This window comes from Ambystoma mexicanum, chromosome 6p (assembly GCF_040938575.1).
Source record: "Ambystoma mexicanum isolate Mex_15411 chromosome 6p, UKY_AmexF1_1, whole genome shotgun sequence".
Classification (NCBI taxonomy): Eukaryota; Metazoa; Chordata; class Amphibia; order Caudata; family Ambystomatidae; genus Ambystoma; species Ambystoma mexicanum.
The window spans coordinates 1,125,422,608-1,125,437,841 of record NC_090935.1 but is presented as its reverse complement, the minus strand read 5'-3'; positions in this window follow the sequence as shown (position 1 = coordinate 1,125,437,841).

The window sequence follows — 15,234 nt, the reverse complement described above, 5'->3', positions numbered from 1 at the left end:
AAGCACGCACGTCATCACGAATCACAGCCGTGCGCATCGCGACCCCAATCAGGACCTTCTCCACGCGGCCAGGGGTTACCACGTCCGCAGGTGGAGGGGAGTCAGGTGACATGGACATGGACATCCCCTCTACCTGCGGACGGGCCTGGGACAGGGCATCCCTGCTGGTGCATGGTGGTGCACTCACAGGGTCAGGGACAGTGACATGCACAGGCCCCTCCACGGTGACCTGTGCTGCCTCCTGCCCCTGGCCCTGGACTGCACCACTTGCACCAGCAGGGATGCTCCCACCAGGCCCCATGTGTGCACCAGTGTCGGCCTCCTCCTCCTCTGTGCAAACCACCAACCTGGATGGCTCCTCACCGTCTCCCGCCGTAGCAGGCCCCTGTGGGGGCTCACCCACCCCTTCCGCTGCAGCCGTGGGGGCATCCCCGCCGCCTTGCTCCACAGCGCCGTCTCCGCCCTCTTCTTCACTAGCCGCTGCGTAGAGGGAGACAAAGGACACAAGCATCAGGCTACTGTACAATGGTCCCCTAGACAGGAAGCAATAGCAGATGAGCACCACTGTCAAAGTACACTTCCATCATGTCCCTCCACAACACATGGGTCAGTCCAGGCAAAACACACACAGTAACAGGCATGGTGCATGCAATGGACATTTCCATGCATGTCCAATGGACTCTTGAAACATTCAATGATATGTAACTCACATGCATCATGGCTCATGCATATCACATGCACACACTTCACCTCAGTCACATCCATCTGGCCCCAAACACACCGAACACAGGCGAAACAAGGGTAAGTTGGGTGCGTCACTGAATCTGTGCATTGTCACACACATGTGTCATGCATCCATGGCATGCACAAGTCACAGACACGCAGGTCAGGCACACAGACATGGCTACCATATATGTACCTGGCATCAGCACCCCTCCTTCACCCCCATCCATGTCCAGGTACAGAGACTGGCATGCTCTCATGTCCAAAATCTGCATAGGGCTCCCCATGCCGCATTTCAACACATGCAACAACCATGTGGGTCACACATCACTGGTCGCACATGCATTACCATGATGTCCCTGCACACATACATGCATACATGGCCCATGGCACACATACAGGCAAGTATCATAGAACCAGCACACCGCAACATGCCCTGTCTCACACAGTAATGCTTGGACACATACCGCTCAACTCCAGACGGGCCTCCCTCTCAAGGACCTGGGCGTGGAGCGCTGGGCGTACGCGTTCCAGGACCCTCTTCTGGATGGAACTCATGCGGCCCCGGCCCCCCTCCACGAGGCGCCGGGCCTTCACAAGGGTCCTGGACCTCAAGTCCTCCCAGCGCTTCTTGATCTTCTGGACGTTGCGGGTTGCCACCCCCTCCGCGTTGATGGCAACCACACAGTCGGCCCAGATCCTCTCCCGTCCTTCCTTGCTGGCGCGGGACGATCCAAAGAGGGCATCATACTGCCCCAGGACATGCTCCACCAGGACACCAACTTCGGTGGCAGTGAAGCTGGTGCCCCTCTGCCCCTCTGGCCTGGGGTTGCCACTGGTGCCAGATGTGGAAGTGCCCGACATGGCAACCCCAGAGGCAGGTGTGGGTGGGCAACTGGGTCCTGGGGCTGGGCTGTGGAGCGATGTAATCCCAGTTGGGAGTCTTCAGTTCCAGCAGGGGTGGACACAGCAACTGGACCCCTGCAGATGGCTGATGTGCAGGCACCAAATGGCAGGACACCGTGGCAGCAGGCAGGCAGGCAGGCAGCAGCAGATAGCACGTGGGAGGCTGCTCGGGGCACTGGGGGGCAGTAACTCGGCCTTCTGGGCAGGAGCGTGGTGTTCCGTGTGTTTTCGGGTGGCCAGCTTGATACGGAGTGATTTGGCACGTGAAAATCCTGCACGTCAGCGTGAAATCCGAGGAAAGGCCCTTAGCGCGTAAGCGCGTCAGCACGCATACGCGATTCTATTGGACCAGAGTCCCTCAGCGCGTAAGCGCGTCTGACGTGACCCGCACGGGCGTTCCCCACTCAGCACGTGATGACGGAACACACGTGGAAATACTGCACGTCAGAGTGTCATCGCGTGATTGGCCTATGTACGTGTATTTCATTGCGTGTAATTGGACAAAAGTGTGCGTACATGCGATTGGCCTATGTACGTGTATTTTATCGCGTGTAATTGGACAAAAGTGCGCGTACACGCGATTGGCCTATGTACGTGTATTTCAGGGGTGCGCGGGCACTTACACACACAAGTACGTCAGCGCACCTGTATGCCTGCTGCGTGGGAATTTCCACACGCTATTGGAGTGGGAACTAGATTCCAGGGGTGCGCGGGTCACACGCTCGCCTAGAACACGCGCAAAGCATTAATTTGCGCACTTTTCAAATAACAAGCCAGATGCCAGGATGAACATACCGTTCCTAGCAGCAGTGGCAGTGGGCTACCAAAGGAGGAGGAGGAGGAGAGTCAGGGCCAGAATATTCACACCCAGAACCAGCCTTTTCGGGATGCCTGATGACCAGGTGTATGGAAGGTACAGGTTTCCACCACACATAATACTGGACCTGGTGAGTGAGTGGGAGGATGACCTCACATCACCCACCCTGTGCTCTCAAGCACTCAGCCCCCTGGAGAAGGTCCTCAATGTACTGCACTTCTTAGCCACTGGATCATTTCAGCGGACAAGTGCCATAGTGGGTGGGGTGTCACAGGCCACCCAGTCACGCTGCCTACACCAGGTCTTGGACATCATCACTGCACGCCCATCAGTCCGCAGGCACATATACCTGCCCAGAACACCTGCTGAAAGGCATGCTGCCGCCCTGGATTTTTACGGAGTGGCACGATTCCCCAAAGTGCTAGGTGCCATCGACTGCACCCATGTGGCTCTACGTCCCCCCAGGGCATCTGAGCACATCTATAGGAACCGCAAGCACTGGCATTCCATCAACGTGCAGGTAGTATGTAATGCCAAGGGAATCATCACCTCAGTATATGCCAACTATCCCGGGTCCACCCACGACAGCTTCATTTACCGAATGTCCACCCTATGCCGGGACATAGATGCTGGGCGGCATGGCGATACATAGCTTCTCGGTGAGTATGTATGCCACTGCACATGCATGCATGTTGGATACTGAGCAAGGTCACAACCCCACCAATGATACCAATCACCACCTCCACAGGGGACAGTGCCTACCCTCTCAGCCCCCACATGATGACGCCAATTCGGAACCCCACCACGCCACCCGAGGTAAGATATAACACAGCCCACATTACAACCCGGGGCATAGTGGAGCGCACATTCGGAGTGCTAAAGTCACGCTTTCGCTCCCTTGACCGTTCTGGCGGGCAGCTGTTATACGCTCCCCCAGTAGTGTGCAGGATCATAGTGGCAGCATGTGTCCTGCACAACGTTGCAACACGCCGGGGCCTGCCCGTGGACATGGTGGTGGCCCCACATCCCCAACCACATGCACAGCCGCTGCGCATGGGAGGGGAAAGGGCACGAGGGGAGGCAGCCCGTACACAGCTAGTGGCTAATTACTTCACATAGTATTCACTCCCCTGTGGAGTGCAGACTGGCCTGGCACATTCCATCTGACAATCAATGATGACTCAACCTGACACTGATCCTGAATGTCTGGAGATCCAACCGTGAAAAGCATATCAGCCTGAGATTGTTCACCTGGAAGTGTTACAATGTGTGCATCCCTACCGACACACAACACCAATGCAGTTTTGTGAAGGAACACATTCAAGCAGCCAAAATTAATACCCACTTGCTAAATGCAACAAGAGGACAGTGCCATGTCACCCAACCCATCCCCAGCACCGCCACACAACACACCGTGCCATGTCATTCTATGTGCAGGTAAACAAAGTAATCCCCACAACGTGACAAGTGTTGCGATGTACAGTGTCCCCAATTGAAACTTCCTACACCTGAAATGCTCACTGTAATGCAGGACAAACAACATACTTGAGCACGTACTACCATAAACATGACTTCAGTAATGTAATAAATCAGTTGTCTCACCACCTGGATATGCCTGCACTCCCACCACTTCCAACTGAACAGTGTTGGTGCCATGTAGAGTTGTAGGTGCACTGCTGCCAACAAGGACCCCATCTCCAGACTAGAGGGCCTTGTGTAGACATGAGGAAGGGACCTGCAAATTGGGAGGCAGACACAGATGATGAGTTACACATCAATGCAACATGCAGTGTACAACACAACAGCAATATGCACTAGGAATGTATACACAGTATTGACTAGACTACCCACACATGTAGTGGGAGTCCAATGTCACCATGTACTTCAATGTCACTTGGGCACACCCTTTGCAAGCCCATGGAAACGGGAAGCAGGAGGGGTGTGTGTGACTCAAACCCAGGCATCTGAACCTTATACATGACAAGCCTGCTTGTGCCCAGCCACAATGCAGCGTATGCCCACAGGAACCACGGAAGCCAACAATTTGTCCCAAAAAAATTGGGAAAAATATAAAAATAAAAATAAAAATAAAAATTAAAAAAAAATAAAAATAAAAAGAAAATCAAAAATGGCCATTAAAGGGCCCGGGGGGGTTGGGGAGGCCACCCAGGAGGTCCGAAGTCAGGGTGCACACCAGAAACCACCTGTGTGGATCCTGGGGAAAAAAAACACCTCCATGGGCTCATGGCCCACACGGCTACCCTGTTGTGGGAGTATCACTGCTGTCGCTATTATCACCCTGTGCAGCTGCATCCGGAGGTGGTTGCACTATGGGAGGCAGCCCACGCAAGGCCCTACTCTGTTCCTCCATGGCTGCAAGCATGCGGGTGTGGTAGGTCTCGTTCTGGAGGATGAGGGTGCGGAGGTCCCCATGCAACAACTCACGGGATGCCCGGACCTCCGCCCTCGTTGCTTGCATCTCAGCTGAGAGCGTACGGGTGAGACGCTACAGCTGCTGTTCTGTCCTTTGGTGTGTTGAAGCCTCTAGCTCAACAAGAGTCGTCCTGAGTTGATGTAGCTCCTGCCTCAGGGCTTCCCTGTGGCCCTGGGACTCTATGGAGATGGCCTCCTGCAGAGTCGCCAGTGCCGCCCGCCTGTCCCTGTTGGACGCCAACATGTCCTCCCTGTGTGACTGGCAGATGGAGTCGGTTGCCTGCTCTAGTCGCTCCATCAGCCTTTCAGGGGGGACAATGGAAGTGGCCACCCTATCCATGGCCTGAGCCATCATCTCGGATGATGCTGCCTGTTGGGTAGCCATACCGTAAATGGATTGCTCCCATACGGTATTGCCAGGTGGCGTACGGCCACCACGTCGGCGGGCACCACACCTGTCTGGGGCAAGGCGGAGTGCGCCTTGCTGTGCCGGCACTGCCTGAGGCTGCAGGACTGCATTCCCCCTCTGATCTGCTGGCCCAGGAACAGGATCAGATGTCGCGGAGTGTGACCCTGCATCCGTAACCACCAAAGGCCTAGCTGCCAACACTGACATCCCCATTGAGGGTTCTGACCCTGGTGCAGGTGGGTGGGACAGAACAGATTCCCTCCCTGGAACACTCACCTGCGACGGCACGTAGGTCTCATCATCCGAGTCAACAGCTGAGTACAGCTCGGGGGAGGTGCAGCCAGAGACACCCCTTGAGAGCACGACCTGCAGCACTTGTGGGTTTTCACCCACCAGCACACCACGTCCCTCACTGGTGGTTGGTCGGCCCTCGGACCCCTCCTGGCTCTGCACCATCTCCACAACCCCAGCAGTATCAGGTGCGTCTTCCCCTGCAATGACATAATGACAAAGAAATGGAAACCCGCATTAGCACCATGGCACACAATGAGGGCTGTGAAACAAGAGAACCAGTACTTGATTGACACATGTCCCACATGACTAAGACCCTCCCATGCATGCACCCTCACTGCGTATGAAGGGCAGGCAAATGGCACACACTCATTACACAAAGATGGAAGATGAACACATTTCATGCATGCTGCCTGGCAGTGGCATCACACATTGCCCTGTGATTGCCAGGTGACACACACATGCCATCACACAGATGGCATGTGCCATTGCTATTGAGTGTAGATGGAGAGGAGGGCAGCACTTATTCATTCTGTCCAGTTCCCACATGCAATAGCTTTTCTAATTCTGACAGGTCTGCTTTATCACCTGGAGCTGCCAGTCCAATATGGTCCAATTGCACAGAGACATGTGTGAACATATGATATCCAGGTAACAAAGTAACTCCACTTTACCATGGCCATGCCATACATGTGACTAGAGGACTGAGGAATGCCTAGTATAAGTGGTGGAATGCATACAATCTGTCTGATTGAACATAGGAAAATATTCAACAATGTAGTGGCAAGGTGACACTTCAAGGCCAACTTGGGTGCTGTTGGGCTAGATGTCTACTTTTGGCAGAAGGGATACTGCAATGGCGAAATGCAGCTGCGCAGGATGTGTTGCATGAAGCACATGGCTGACCCATTCGACTCAGGCGCACACACTCTCACCTGGCACACAAACAGATGCCCTCACACACACACCATGCACATGGATGACACACACATGCATGTGCACTCACCGGACAATGCCTCGTAATCAGGCAGATCTCCCACGCCTTGGATCTGTTCCTCCGTGATGTAGGTCCCAGCGACTGACTCATGTGGAGTGAGTTCCATGTCTTCTACTGGAGACCCACCTCCAGTCACTAGAGTTGCGGCATGACTTGAGACCAGCTTCTTCTTTGCCCTGCGCTTTAGGTCATTCCAGCGCTTGTAGCAATCATTGGCTGTGCGCCTCACGATTCCAAGGGCACTTACGATGTCCGCAATGGTCTGCCAGTGTGCCTGGCGTTGTGCAGGTGTGGTCTTGGATCCTGCAACAATGACCATCTCGTTATCATGTCCGGACACATACTCGACAAGTGCATTCAGTTCCACATCCGTGAAGCTGGGCTTCCTCGACGGACCGGACTGTGTAGCCGTGTCGGGGGCATCAGCCTGTGCCGGACGAGCACTCTTCCTCTTCCGCTTGGAAGGTGGTGGTGATCCTGAGTGTCCTGCGCCGCTCTGGACACTAGGGGCAGGAGCCCTGGTGGGCTCTGAATCAGGTGTGTGGGATTGCACACACAGCATGGGAGTTGGTGCAGGCATTGGCTCAAGTGTAATGGTGTCATGGGGAATGTCAGCAGAATGGACTAGGACGGACACTGTCCTGGCTGGGTGTGTGAGAGCTGGGGTGGATGGAGCTGCAGCTGCCCCTGCAGCCTCTCCGCCCTGCCTACTTGGGGCAGCAGATGACCTTGCTGCCCCAGATCCACGTGGCATGATAGCATCAACGTGCACCAGCGCACGTGTCGTAGCCCTGCTGACCTGGAAGTCAGCCATGGAGTCAGCCAGGTCTGGTGCCACAATGGGCTGGTCCAACAAGGGCTGAGCATGGATGGTGTCAGCCACTTCAGCCTCAACGGGAGGGGGGGAGGGGGGGAGGGGGGGGATGATGGGTGCCCTTGACTGGTCCTCCACACATGGGGGGACAGGCTCACCCTGCAAGTTACGACCACGTCCCCTACCGGATCCACCACGGCCACCACTTGTGGCTCTTCCACCTTTGCCACCCTTACTGAATCCTCGCCTCCCAGCCATGGCACTGATATTAATGTGCGTATGGGAGTGGCTGTAGACAATTGTCCTGGGCAATTGGGGGTCAAAGGGGTTGGGTACCAGATGGTAATTGTACCCTAGTGCTCTAGCACGGCTGATTGTAACCCCTGGGGAAAGATGACGGGTCACGCAACGCACAGGAGGCCCAAAAAAGGGAGATGACGTGCACGCAACCCCTCCTAGACCACGTGTGCAGAAAGAAAAACCTGCACTACGCTGTGGCACCCAGTAACACAAGAATGAACGTATGCATGTCACACGCAGCCTAGAATGACCTCTGAAGGGGTAGGCTACACACGGGGCAAGCACAGAAGTTGGATACGTGCGTGACTCACCGTCTGCCAGGTAAAAGAGCGTGAAAAATGAGCGCGTTTGGCTGGCAATACCCCCGCCAAAAGAAGATGTGTACGCTGTCTGAGAAGACAGGACAACAGTAGAAGGGGACACTGTTTGAGGGAACAGGCCCAGGTAAACCAGTACAAGAGGAAAAAAGAGAAAAAGCTGTCAGAGGTAACAGGGAGTACGAACTGGAAACGCTGTGAAGTAAATCGCGTGTGAAACGACAAGAAGTACAGAATTCACCCACTCGCTCTCCACGAAAAGCACGTACAAGGAAATGGTGTTCTACATGTACCTTATATACAGGCCCACACGTACAGCGTCACTTACGCGGCGTGTACGTTCACCAATCACACGCTTTGTCACTCCTGCGTGTAGATCCATTTTCACCAATCACACGCTTTGTCACTTCTGCGTGTAGATCCATTTTCACCAATCACACGCTTTGTCACTCCTGCGTGTAGATCCATTTTCACCAATCACACGCTTTGTCACTTCTGCGTGTAGATCCATTTTCACCAATCACACGCTTTGACACTGGGACGTGTCACGCAACAATTTCCTGCACGTGCAGGTGACTATAGGCGCGCATATGCTGTTGACGGGTTTACGCGCTAAGGGCCTTTCCTCGATTCACACGCTGACGTGTGGGATTTCACTCCCTATCAGGCTGTCCACGCGTTCACACACGAGAGACCACGCTCCTGGCCAGGAGGCCAAATTACTGCCCCCCAGAGCCCTGAGCACGCTCCCACCTGCCATCTGCTGCTGCCTGACTGCCTGCTGGCCACGTGCCCCACAGTGCTGGTGGGTGGGGGTGTTGGGAGACATGGGTGGGGGCCTGGTGGAGGCTGCCCCTGGTGGCGGGGGGGTGGGGGTGGTGGGAGGCATGGGTGGGGGCCTGGTGGAGGCTGCCCCTGGTGGCGGGGGGGGTGGGGGTGGTGGGAGACATGGGTGGGGGCCTGGTGGAGGGTGCCCCTGGTGGCGGGGGGTGGGGGTGGGGGTGGTGGGAGGCATGGGTGGGGGCCTGGTGGAGGCTGCCCCTGGTGGTGGGAGGGTGGGGGTGGTGGGAGACATGGGTGGGGGCCTGGTGGAGGCTGCCCCTGCACTGCTGGGGGGTGGGGGTGATAGGGGACATGAGTGGGGGCCTGGTGGAGGCTGCCCCTGGTGGCGGGGGGTGGGGGTGGTGGGAGACATGGGTGGGGGCCTGGTGGAGGCTGCCCCTGCACTGCTGGGGGGTGGGGGTGATAGGGGACATGAGTGGGGGCCTGGTGGAGGCTGCCCCTGGTGGCGGGAGGGTGGGGGTGGTGGTAGACATGGGTGGGGGCCTGGTGGAGGCTGCCCCTGGTGGCGGGGGGGTGGGGTGGTGGGAGACATGGGTGGGGGCCTGGTGGAGGCTGCCCCTGCACTGCTGGGGGGTGGGGGTGATAGGGGACATGAGTGGGGGCCTGGTGGAGGCTGCCCCTGGTGGCGGGGGGGTGGGGGTGGTGGGAGGCATGGGTGGGGGCCTGGTGGAGGCTGCCCCTGCACTGCTGGGGGGTGGGGGTGATAGGGGACATGAGTGGGGGCCTGGTGGAGGCTGCCCCTGGTGGCGGGGGGGTGGGGGTGGTGGGAGGCATGGGTGGGGGCCTGGTGGAGGCTGCCCCTGGTGGCGGGGGGGGGTGGGGGTGGTGGGAGACATGGGTGGGGGCCTGGTGGAGGGTGCCCCTGGTGGCGGGGGGGTGGGGGTGGTGGGAGGCATGGGTGGGGGCCTGGTGGAGGCTGCCCCTGGTGGCGGGAGGGTGGGGGTGGTGGGAGACATGGGTGGGGGCCTAGTGGAGGCTGCCCCTGGTGGCGGGGGGGGGGGGTGGGGGTGGTGGGAGACATGGGTGGGGGCCTGGTGGAGGGTGCCCCTGCTGGCGGGGAGGTGGGGGTGGTGGGAGGCATGGGTGGGGGCCTGGTGGAGGCTGCCCCTGGTGGCGGGGTTGTGTGGGGGTGGTGGGAGACATGGGTGGGGGCCTGGTGGAGGGTGCCCCTGGTGGCGGGGGGGTGGGGGTGGTGGGAGGCATGGGTGGGGGCCTGGTGGAGGCTGCCCCTGGTGGCGGGGGGGTGGGGGTGGTGGGAGACATGGGTGGGGGCCTGGTGGAGGCTGCCCCTGCACTGCTGGGGGTTGGGGGTGGTGGGAGGCATGGGTGGGGGCCTGGTGGAGGCTGCCCCTGCACTGCTGGGGGTTGGGGGTGGTGGGAGGCATGGGTGGGGGCCTGGTGGAGGCTGCCCCTGCACTGCTGGGGGTTGGGGGTGGTGGGAGGCATGGGTGGGGGCCTGGTGGAGGCTGCCCCTGGTGGCGGGGGGGTGGGGGTGGTGGGAGACATGGGTGGGGGCCTGGTGGAGGCTGCCCCTGCACTGCTGGGGGGTGGGGGTGGTGGGAGGCATGGGTGGGGGCCTGGTGGAGGCTGCCCCTGGTGGCGGGGGGGTGGGGGTGGTGGGAGACATGGGTGGGGGCCTGGTGGAGGGTGCCCCTGGTGGCGGGGGGGTGGGGGTGGTGGGAGGCATGGGTGGGGGCCTGGTGGAGGCTGCCCCTGGTGGCGGGGGGAATGGGGGTGGTGGGAGACATGGGTGGGGGCCTGGTGGAGGGTGCCCCTGGTGGCGGGGGGGTGGGGGAGGTGGGAGGCATGGGTGGGGGCCTGGTGGAGGCTGCCCCTGCACTGCTGGGGGTTGGGGGTGGTGGGAGGCATGGGTGGGGGCCTGGTGGAGGCTGCCCCTGGTGGCGGGGGCCTGTTGGGTGGTGGGAGACATGGGTGGGGGCCTGGTGGAGGCTGCCCCTGCACTGCTGGGGGGTGGGGGTGGTGGGAGGCATGGGTGGGGGCCTGGTGGAGGCTGCCCCTGGTGGCGGGGGGGGTGGGGGTGGTGGGAGACATGGGTGGGGGCCTGGTGGAGGGTGCCCCTGGTGGCGGGGGGGTGGGGGTGGTGGGAGGCATGGGTAGGGGCCTGGTGGAGGCTGCCCCTGGTGGCGGGGGGGGGGTGGGGGTGGTGGGAGACATGGGTGGGGGCCTGGTGGAGGGTGCCCCTGGTGGCGGGGGGGTGGGGGTGGTGGGAGGCATGGGTGGGGGCCTGGTGGAGGCTGCCCCTGGTGGCGGGAGGGTGGGGGTGGTGGGAGACATGGGTGGGGGCCTGGTGGAGGCTGCCCCTGCACTGCTGGGGGGTGGGGGTGATAGGGGACATGAGTGGGGGCCTGGTGGAGGCTGCCCCTGGTGGCGGGGGGGTGGGGGTGGTGGGAGACATGGGTGGGGGCCTGGTGGAGGCTGCCCCTGCACTGCTGGGGGGTGGGGGTGGTGGGAGGCATGGGTGGGGGCCTGGTGGAGGCTGCCCCTGGTGGCGGTGGGGGGTGGGGGTGGTGGGAGACATGGGTGGGGGCCTGGTGGAGGGTGCCCCTGGTGGCGGGGGGTGGGGGTGGTGGGAGGCATGGGTGGGGGCCTGGTGGAGGCTGCCCCTGGTGGCGGGGGGGGGGTGGGGGTGGTGGGAGACATGGGTGGGGGCCTGGTGGAGGGTGCCCCTGGTGGCGGGGGGGTGGGGGTGGTGGGAGGCATGGGTGGGGGCCTGGTGGAGGCTGCCCCTGGTGGCGGGGGGGGTGGGGGTGGTGGGAGACATGGGGGGGGCCTGGTGGAGGCTGCCCCTGCACTGCTGGGGGTTGGGGGTGGTGGGAGGCATGGGTGGAGGCCTGGTGGAGGCTGCCCCTGCACTGCTGGGGGTTGGGGGTGGTGGGAGGCATGGGTGGGGGCCTGGTGGAGGCTGCCCCTGGTGGCGGGGGGGTGGGGGTGGTGGGAGACATGGGTGGGGGCCTGGTGGAGGCTGCCCCTGCACTGCTGGGGGGTGGGGGTGCAGGGGGACATGAGCAGGTGTGCAGGGTAGTCCCCTGTTTTGTAGGCTGCCTGCAGGGGCCGTGGAGGGTGTACAGGGAACACCTGTGAGGACCCACCCAGCCTAATCGCGTGTGACTTCCCATGCACCCCTGTAATACACGTACCCAGCCAAATCGCGTGTGATGATTCCCACGCACCCCTGTAATACACGTACCCAGCCAAATCGCGTGTGATAATTCCTGCGCACCCCTGTAATACACGTACCTGGCCAAATCGCATCCCTGTAATACACGTACCCAGCCGAATCGCGTGTAAAACTTCCCGTGTACCCCTGTAATACACGTACACAGCCAAATCGCATGTGATAATTCCCGCGTACCCCTGTGATACACGTGCCCTGGCTAATCGCGTGTAAAACTTCCCGCCTACCCCTGTAATACACGTACCCTGGCCAATCGCGTGTTAAACTTCCCGCGTACCCCTGTGATACATGTACCCTGGCTAATCGCATGTAAAACTTCCCGCATACCCCTGTAATACACGTACCCTGCCCAATCGCGTGTTAAACTTCCCGCGTACCCCTGTAATACACGTACCCTGGCTAATCGCGTGTATAACTTCCCGCCTACCCCTGTAATACACGTACCCTGGCCAATCGCGTGTTACACTTCCCGCGTACCCCTGTAATACACGTACCCTGGCTAATCGCGTGTATAACTTCACGAGTACCCCTGATATGCACGTTACCCGCTTTGCGTTCCTTGTTTGGCAGCCCTGTAAACTGGTCCAGGGTTAGCGCAGCCCTTTGCGATGATTTTGCGATTTTGATGGCTTTTGCTTGCGCGAGGGCGTTCTTGGGGGCGTTACTGGCGCTGCAGCAGGGTCGCTGCGATACTCTGCGCCACGGCTGGTTTGGGAGCCTAAAATCCATGAATACGCTGTGCGCGGAAATCGGTTTTAGCGCACGTGCCTGGCGCAGACAATCGCACGCGGACACTCTGCGCCAGCCGCTTGCGACACTTTTCTGCGAAATTCTATGAATTACCCTGTGAGTTGCTCCTTATAGGATCACAATTCCGGCTATCCACACTAAATGACGCATTCAAATCCTTTAACATCGATGGTAACACCGTCACTTACGATGGTGGACTCGTCACTTACACTATCGAAACAAGTAAATGGCACTGCATCAGCAACAGCTTACACCTGCAAACTTATCAACTCATGCAGATCATTTTTGTCACCCGACAGTTGTTTTACCCTGGCAACAGCCCTCATCCTGATGAGACTGGATTATTGTTATGCCCTCTCATCCGGGACTAAGATCCACAACACTCGGAAACTCCAGGTAATGCAAAACAATGCCCTAAGAGCCGCACTTAACATCCCTAGAACCACACACATCTCTTCAACCAGACAGAATGTCCATTGGCTACCAGTACAAGAACGGATCATGTTCAAAACACTGACCTTGACACATAAATGTCTTCACCGGTTGGCCCCTTCATACCTGTGTGACAAAATATCAAAGGCCCACTAGAGCAACCTAAATGCACCTGCTTGCCACGCCGAGATTCAAACTCTAGAAAGCGTGTGGCAGCAGTTTCCCTATTATTGTCACGGAACTCCCCCTTTCTCACCTGAGAGCGATCCTTGCAGGATTTCTTGGGCAGTGTCTTCTTACGCATGGACCTTGTCTTGTATAAGCCCACGCCAGCCTCTTCTGGCTCCAGCGTGCGTTCAGAACTCCAGGATTCAGACACTCTGGGATCCAGGAACGAAGAGGGTAAGCACACAGCACACGAGTCCAGGAAACAAGGAGGAAGGAAGAGGGTAATGGGAATGGAATTAGGAGGTCCAGGAACAAGGACAACAGTGTAGCAAACTACGGAGCACACGTCTAGTCGCTGCTTTCAGTAGCATTGAGATGCGCGAGCCCGCAGGGGCGCGGCCTATTTGTAAATACGCTACGTCTGATGTAAGGACAAGGAAGATGTTGCACGTTAGACGGCCATGTTGGGAGTATCAAGGAGTGCAAGCCCTGTTGTGACAAGGACCATGAGGTCCAAAAGGGGCGTGTTCTGTGGATCATGACAATTATTACCAGTACACAGTGGAATACCCTGCCAGTCAAAAACCTAGGGCCCAAGAGCCCTACTGGATCTTCCACAAACAATTGAAAACCCATTTCTTTACACAAAGCCTGTGCAACTAACCTATTCATATATGTCTTTGTATATATGCACCGTCACAAGTCCCTAGGGGACGCCCCCATGTAACAATGTTAATAATGTATTACCTGTCTATTAACTGTATTAACATGTGTTCATGATTTTGTACAGACTTAACCATGCAAACAATGGCAACATCACCTAGAAGGAAATCGCCCAGATGCCCTTGGGTTAGGCGCGCTATATAAATAAAATTAAATAAAAATAAATAAAAGGAGGGCACAATATTCATTACTGGAGGCAGTTCTGTATATGCAGGTACGGTGGCTTGCATAAGGAGCTTCTTGCGGGACCAAGAGTCCTTGTCCCTTAAGGGGGAGTCACTCCCAGTGAGGTCCCACTTGGCCAGACCCCTAGGGAGGGTCTTTCGAAGTGGGCTCACCTTCCTAGGCTCAAAGGATGTGGCTCCCCCCTGGGGAGAAGGAGCGAATACTCTTGATTCTTCACACCACCCTTGCCCAGGCTAACTATCCCCTATATTCAAACCCACACATTCCCTACTTACTGATATCACTCTCCAACATTACACACCTCAGGATTCCACCCATACTTACGTGCATATTAATTGCATGTACAATACAACAGCGCTGTATATTTTCAAACTACATTCAGACATGATTGTGCTGTTCACCTTGCTTGTTTATCTTACGAAGCACTGGCAGAGTGTTTAAATATACCACAGCACAACCCACTGCCTCTCCGAAAACTCCACCAAGCTTCTCACAAGCCTGGACAAGCTTAATCAACCATCCTTCCATGACTGTTTTTATTTAATAAAATATTTCTTTCTACATAAATATGTTATCCTAGGTGTAAGTATGTGAACTAAGGAAATAGAATATGAACAAACTTTGTAAATGATCCACACATGTAAAGTAATATTGAATGACCACTTTGAAAATGCTGAGAAAGCACTGTGAAGCCTAATAAAGCGTTTCTTTCATATGGTGCAAAAAAAACATTGGGGGATAGGGACTAACATTTTTTTTCTGCCAGATATACCGGGCCGGCGGAAAGGGTGCTACAGTCCGGCGGGAAGCCGCCGGTAGCACAGAATTGTTACCGCCGGATTTAAAATTACCCCCATTGTCTGTTTAATTTCTTTAACACAGTAATGACGTTAAAACTTTCTAACTACCATTTCAAATTAATTTCTACT